Source organism: Nanorana parkeri, unplaced genomic scaffold (assembly GCF_000935625.1).
Source record: "Nanorana parkeri isolate BGI_ZX_2015 unplaced genomic scaffold, ASM93562v1 scaffold664, whole genome shotgun sequence".
In the NCBI taxonomy this organism is placed as follows: Eukaryota; Metazoa; Chordata; class Amphibia; order Anura; family Dicroglossidae; genus Nanorana; species Nanorana parkeri.
Genome location: NW_017306932.1, coordinates 853,453 through 861,739, shown reverse-complemented (window position 1 = coordinate 861,739; position 8,287 = coordinate 853,453).

Sequence of the window (8,287 nt, the reverse complement as noted above, 5' to 3'; positions counted from 1 at the left end):
TTTTGGCGGGAAAGGGTTGGTGGGGGTGGGGGGGGGGGGGGGGGCAACTCCATATGGATGTCCATGGTTTTGGAATGGGACGTCCAACAAGCTCATACTGGTTGTGAGGGTCTTGTCTCCACAGACATTTGGCCATATAATGTATTTTGGCACTACAGCTGTGCATAGTATTTGTAAATGACTTTGGTGCTATGTATGAACAATTATTTTTTTCAGGAGAGCAGTCTTAGCCATGACTATCCTACAGGAATCTAAAGCTGCTAAACCAGAGCTGCTCCCACCTATGAATTCTTTGAATCATTTCTTAGAGTAGACGTGAAGCTGCTGCTGCTAAACCATCTCTGATTGCAACCCCCCCGGGTCATAAAAAGCCAGCGGTACACTGATTTAATTTCACACTAATCACATGGTATGAATTGTGACAATAGGCACACAGCATCAGGATTCCTTTCTCCAGAGAGAAGAGTCTCTAATATGCTGCTCTGGGGGAGATAGATTTCTGCTCAACTTCCAATTTGAAGGATTCAGACGTAGAAGACGGACAGAAGGATTCAGATCTAGAAGACGGACAGAAGATTCAGATATATAAGACTGACAGAAGGATTCAGATCTAGAAGACAGACAGAAGGATTCAGATCTAGAAGACAGACAGAAGGATTCCGATCTAGAAGAGGGACAGAAGGATTCAGATCTAGAAGACAGACAGAAGGATTTAGATTTAGAAGACAGACAGAAGGATTCAGAGCTAGAAGAGGGACAGAAGGATTCAGATCTAGAAGACGGACGGAAGGATTCAGATCTAGAAGACAGACAGAAGGATTCAGAGCTAGAAGACGGACAGAAGGATTCAGATCTAGAAGACAGACAGAAGGATTTAGATCTAGAAGACGGACAGAAGGATTCAGATCTAGAAGGTGGACAGAAGGATTCAGATCGAGAAAACAGACAGAAGGATTTAGATCTAGAAGATGGACAGAAGGATTCAGACCTAGAAGACGGACAGAACGATTCAGACGTAGAAGACGGACAGAAGGATTTAGATCTAGAAGACAGACAGAAGGATTCAGATCTAGAAGACAGACAGAAGGATTCAGACCTAGAAGACGGACAGAAGGATTCAGAGCTAGAAGACAGACAGAAGGATTTAGATCTAGAAGACAGACAGAAGGATTCAGATCTAGAAGACAGACAGAAGGATTCAGAGCTAGAAGAGTTGCAGAAGGATTCAGATTTAGAAGGTGGACAGAAGTATTCAGATCTAGAAGACAGACAGAAGGATTCAGATCTAGAAGACAGACAGAAGGATTTAGATCTAGAAGACGGACAGAAGGATTCAGACCTAGAAGACAGACAGAAGGATTTAGATCTAGAACATGGACAGAAGGATTCAGACCTAGAAGACGGACAGAAGGATTCAGAACTAGAAGACTGACAGAAGGATTCAGATCTAGAAGACAGACAGAAGGATTCAGATCTAGAAGACAGACAGAAGGATTCAGACCTAGAAGAGGGACAGAATGATTCAGATCTAGAAGGTGGACAGAAGGATTCAGATCGAGAAAACAGACAGAAGGATTTAGATCTAGAAGACAGACAGAAGGATTCAGATCTAGAAGACAGACAGAAGGATTCAGATCTAGAAGACGGACAGAAGGATTCAGATCTAGAAGACGGACAGAAGGATTCAGATCTAGAAGACAGACAGAAGGATTCAGCGCTAGAAGAGGGACAGAAGGATTTAGATCTAGAAGACAGACAGAAGGATTCAGAGCTAGAAGACAGACAGAAGGATTCAGATCTAGAAGGTGGACAGAAGGATTCAGATCTAGAAGACAGACAGAAGGATTCAGACCTAGAAGACAGACAGAAGGATTCAGATCTAGAAGACAGACAGAAGGATTTAGATCTAGAAGACGGACAGAAGGATTTAGATCTAGAAGACAGACAGAAGGATTCAGATCTAGAAGACAGACAGAAGGATTCAGATCTAGACGACAGACATAAGGATTCAGATCTAAAAGACAGACAGAAGGATTCAGACCTAGAAGAGTTGCAGAAGGATTCAGATTTAGAAGGTGGACAGAAGTATTCAGATCTAGAAGACAGCTAGAAGGATTCAGATCTAGAAGACAGACAGAAGGATTCAGACCTAGAAGACGGACAGAAGGATTCAGACCTAGAAGACAGACAGAAGGATTTAGATCTAGAAGACGGACAGAAGGATTCGGATCGATAAGAGGGACAGAAGGATTCAGATCTAGAAGAGGGACAGAAGGATTCAGAGCTAGAAGAGGGACAGAAGGATTCAGAGCTAGAAGAGGGACAGAAGGATTCAGAGCTAGAAGAGGGACAGAAGGATTCAGAGCTAGAAGAGGGACAGAAGGATTCAGAGCTAGAAGAGGGACAGAAGGATTCAGAGCTAGAAGAGGGACAGAAGGATTCAGAGCTAGAAGAGGGACAGAAGGATTCAGAGCTAGAAGAGGGACAGAAGGATTCAGAGCTAGAAGAGGGACAGAAGGATTCAGAGCTAGAAGAGGGACAGAAGGATTCAGAGCTAGAAGAGGGACAGAAGGATTCAGAGCTAGAAGAGGGACAGAAGGATTCAGAGCTAGAAGAGGGACAGAAGGATTCAGAGCTAGAAGAGGGACAGAAGGATTCAGAGCTAGAAGAGGGACAGAAGGATTCAGAGCTAGAAGAGGGACAGAAGGATTCAGAGCTAGAAGAGGGACAGAAGGATTCAGAGCTAGAAGAGGGACAGAAGGATTCAGAGCTAGAAGAGGGACAGAAGGATTCAGAGCTAGAAGAGGGACAGAAGGATTCAGAGCTAGAAGAGGGACAGAAGGATTCAGAGCTAGAAGAGGGACAGAAGGATTCAGAGCTAGAAGAGGGACAGAAGGATTCAGAGCTAGAAGAGGGACAGAAGGATTCAGAGCTAGAAGAGGGACAGAAGGATTCAGAGCTAGAAGAGGGACAGAAGGATTCAGAGCTAGAAGAGGGACAGAAGGATTCAGAGCTAGAAGACGGAGAGAAGGATTTGGATACAGAGAGATAACAGAGAGATTTTCGGTACATTTTTGTATATTTGCACACAAGAGCTCACACCTCCTGCCTGGCTGATCCTGGCAGGAAATGCATTCATTCAGCCGTATACTGTCTCTATACTCTCTCTCTCCTTTACAGAACAGGCGCTGCGACAATCACAGAACTTTTTCAAATAACTGGCTGCGTATTGTGAGCAGATAAAAGAAGGTGTGTGCACAAGGGGCGAATGTGCGAGATGTGATCATTTCACAGCTTGTTGCCACCCGTTTCCATGGTTTTCTTAATAAAATAAAATGCTTCCTTCGACAAAAGAGGGTAATTAAAATTTCCAGGTGTTGAAATGGAAGAATCGCTGGTGAAAATTATCCCTGGCTGAATTTGTGTAATTAGCCGGCTGTTTATGCTTTTCAGGCATTGTTTGTTTTCCTTTCTGATACTTTCTTTTTTTTTCAAGTGTGATCCTGAGTTACTTAAGAGGAGGGTGATCTAACTTTCAAATTGAGGATGTTCTGCATGAGCTCAGTAGAATCCTTTCCATCTACCAGGTAGTTATGTCATTAAAGTGTATTTTCACTATTGCAGTTACATTTGAGAAACCCCCTTTTGGTACGTATTCCCATTCACACAGAATGTGTTTCTTACCTTTAAGATGTGTCTGTGTAGCCTTTGGAGCTTCTCTGTACAATTTTCAAGCGACAGGAAACTCTGTCTCTAAACAAGTTCCAAAGACATCCCACCGCACTCCTTACTGGTATGTCCTTTTTAAGGTGGGTGCTGCAGTGATAGTGGATGGCTCCACTTAAAATCCAAGTAGTAAAATATATCACCAGCACACCAAAGTAAAATCTTCAACGAGTGGTCATTTTATTGATGTACACACATCTCGTCACAAAGCAACGTTTCAGGGCCACTCAGGGTCCCTTCATCAGACATGACCTGATGAATATATTATAATATAGACCTGGTGATATATTTTACTACTAGGAAACTCTGTCTGTCCCCAAACAAAGACCAGGGACAGACTAAGCTTCTCCTCATTAACATATAATGCTTCTTGGTCTTTAACCCTTTGTTAGGACAACTGATAAGAAGATCTGCCAGCACAGTACAGACGGAGTTAATTATGGTAAACATGAAAGGATATCTAAACTCAGAAACAAAAATGTAATATATTGCAGCTTACTAGTCCTTAGAAGTGGCCAGATCACCAGGTGAAAATAAAGGAAAAAAACCCTAAAAAAAAGACAACGAATACAACCTTGTAAGCTGCAATATATTATCTTTTTCCTTTTGGGTTTAGATACACTTTAACTCCACAGCCCCTTTTAGAAAGAGCAAGTAAAGTGTAAGCAGCAATTTCTATTTTTTTTTAAGTTATGCAATGTGAATGAGAACATGTAAGAAGTATAATGTAGATGTTATCCTAATTTGGCTGCTGTACTGCAGCCAGCAGTTGTATGGTTGATGCAGTTGCAATTGTTGTATATAGCCATAGTTAATATTTGTTATGTTGCCTCCTTATGGTTATTGTGTGTATTACACCTTTTTCCCCTCTGTTTTCCCCATTGCATGATGTAATACCCCCATTTCCTCAATGTTCAATTCATCCATTTTCTTGTCACGTGTGCACATGAGGAGAGGAAGGCGGTATCCTTTTGTGACCGCCTTAAATATTGCAATTCAGCATCTATCACATCGTATTGTTTGCCAGAACCTGATGCATTCAGTAAAGGTCATCGTGGATGAAAAGTATTTGGTGAGTTCAGCTATTCGATGAAGATTGTCTGTGGTGATTGTACATGCTACATAAGGACCAGGTATAGAGTCCTCAGGAAGGCATAAATGACTATTTCAACAGTTGGAGTCGGAAGAGGTGTAAAAATTGAAATACACTGGAAAATCTAATGCGAGTAGCTCAGGTGGAAGTCACTTCACCCACCGGCATGTTGCAAACTACACACTTCATGCAGCTATCAGCCTCGGTGTAGACTAAAACCTATACCCCAGCCCCTATAGATAGGAGTGCTTTGAGCAACCATACTTCACAGCTGTAAAGCTTTGATGGGTGAAAGCATTCTTCATAGAATACAGCAGTTGTATGGTGGCTTTGGGCAACCCTTCCACTTTACAGCTTCTTGAGTTTTCATAAAGCATCTGCATAAGGTAAGTATTGTCATTGTAAATGAGTTGCTTTTGTCTTTCTCATTGTAAAAAAAAAGTTATGATATCACTGAGGCCTTGTTCACAGGTCTGCATCATAAAGCTCATGTTATGATGCATCAAAACGGATGCTGATTAACATATAAGCGTTGCTCTGCATCATTGGAAATGGTTCAGGTGTGTTTCATAGAAGTCTTATGAAAATGCATATTACAAGCAGCTACATGCTTTTGGTCTTGCTTTTTGGAATGTGGTGCTCACAAAGGCCACCATGATGTCTCCAGCATCAGGATATGGTCTCATGAGAGTTTAATGAAAAGTTAAAGGAGCAGTCCAGACTTCCTCCGGGGGTTCACATCATTTCTTCCCCCCGGCCGTGGCACTTCCTTCTCTCCTTTTTGTCTCATGAGAGTTTAGTGTTTTGGAAAAATTAGGACATTATTTATTGTGTAATATCGATTTAGATTTTTAATTTAATTTAGATTTTTTATTTGAATTCAATTAACAAATTATTTTTTTTGCTGTCTTTTATGTGCTGTGAAAATAATTTCAAATGACAATAAAATACACAAATAAGGAAAAGTAACACAACAGGTGTGCATTATTTATGGCTGGAGCAAGCTTCCCTTGCATACACTATACACATTAGTAGATGGGCTGTTTGCGTGTAAACACCTAAAGATTCAGTGGGAGTCGGGACCACCTTGTCACATTCAGTCCTGAATACGGTGACTGCAGGACCTCAGCAGGAACGGATAACATGACATTTTGTTCATAATTCTCTGAACAATTACACGCCGGCATAGGTCACAATACAATATAAATATAGATATAATATAAAGGTCTGCTGTATAACAATAACAGTAATTAAACACATTATCGGCTAACTCCTGTAAATGTCACATACATCGCTGACATCCAACATCTTCTAAACAACGAAAACAAACAATTGTGTTTGTAAAGAAATCCAATTTTTGTCATAGTTCCTACAGATTAATGGCCTGTTTTTGCAAATGATCAACAAAGCAGATATCCTTGGTATTGGAACCCTTCTTGTGCACACTTAAAGGGCAAATGCACTCCAAACTCATATTTCAGTCACAGAGAGATTATTATTATTATGCAGGATTTATATAGCGCCAACAGTTTGCTCAGCGCTTTACAATATAAGGAAGACATTACAATACAATTTAAGACAAGATGGTAAGGAGAGCCGACTGCCCCTGGGGGCTTGCAATCTAAAAGAGATGCTATGTAATGTAACCACCAACCAGTTTCTTATGATAGACAGGGATTGCAGTAGAGATATTTCTTCACCTCGGGTCCTCCTAACTGCTGCTGCCAAAAGGGGGGGGTAGATATATGCTGAGTTATTTTGTCTTGCCATCCTCATGTCCTGAGTTCAAGTCCCATCAAGACATGAGCCACATTGTTTACTACAATTCAAACACATTCTGCTGGGTAGGTTGTATTTATGACCCTGGAGGTTGTATTTATGACTCTGGTAGGTACATGGGTGGTAAGTTCCTTTTTTAGATAACGACTGACTGCTATGAATACCTCTGTGCTATAAATATAACAAAAAAATTCCATCCAAAATTGCTTTGTTCTTTTAAGATATAGACACTTCTATACAGAAAGTCTTTCTGTCTCATGTACAATTGTTAGCCGCAGATCAGTGGAGGCGATGCAATTACACTTTTGGTCTCACACACACACACACACATATACTTTTAACTGGTAGATAACAGCAATAAAAAGTCAAACTCCAGCCAAAGCTTGTTTTGAGTAGAGTGAGGGAGGTAGTGGACCTCTGTCAGGGGGAACACTGGAGCTACATGGGCCTCCCACTTCACAGCTGACCATAAACAAAGGGGGTGGGATGCTTGTGCTGAGGCCATTTACCTAATATAACCATGTAGCCATTAAGGGTCAATGACATCACTGCACCCCGCCATTTTGCTTACATCAAGCTGCAGGCAGGGAATTCTGATTGGGTGGCACAGAAGGAGCTTCCTGCCATGTTAGGAGGAGCTCAGGTTTGGACTGGGTTCAGTTCGAATCTGAGCTCAACCCTAGTCAGGAGATAAGTGGAAAGGTTCCGATATCATGGACAGCACAGGAAGTAAATGGAACTCTCCCCAAAAAGGGACATAATTTTTTTAGTAGAGGGGGGATGGGTCTTATTTGTGGTTGGGGAGATTTCCCATCAGTTCCTGTCCATGTGATAGACGGGGTAGTAAATGAGAAGAGAACACAGACAACAATGAAAACCTGACAGAAGATAAAACCCTTCCACACTGCATCCACTTTGTCTGAAGTTAGGCTTTGAGGTGGACCTATCATCAGATATATTAAAGCAGAACTCCATGTAAAATCAACAAGATAAACAATGAAAAAAACGGCAACTTTGTCACAATATTCATTTTTAATGTGAATTTTTCCATGCCGTACTACGTATCCAGATGCCTTCAATCTTCCTCTAAATCCCGGTCATCCTGGGCTCACTCCAGCATGTGACTGGGCAGAAAAATGAGCAGCAGCACCGTAGGGCTAGGGTATGAGTCGCTGGTTATGTGTTCAAATGAAGTACTGAGATCTTGAGGAATGCTGGATTATGTTTTACTTGATTATAAGGACATTACATCAGAATACAGCATTATACAGCAGAGAGAACTTCCTGTATATCATAGATATAACTATTCACATAGAAAACTAGCATAGACTAGGACTGCACCACAGCGCCATCTAGTGCTCAAAAGACATAGTTACAGTAGAATGTCAGTAATATGCTGTTGTATTTCTAACATGAGTAAAGTATTTATTACCTCTTACAGGGATCAAAGTATACCATCTGACAATGAAGGATGGAGCCATTTCCGTTTAGGTATCATCCAAAGTTAATATCTACTTCCTGGAGTGAGATGTTGGCTCTGAGATGTGACAATGGTGTAAATCCTGGTGCCTGTACAGTTCTTGGCTGTGTTCACAATTTTCTGACACAGATCCTTCCCCAGCTTCAGCTCTCACTTTGTGACTAGCTACAAAGTTGCAATATTAAAGTCTGATCACAGACGGAGAGGAG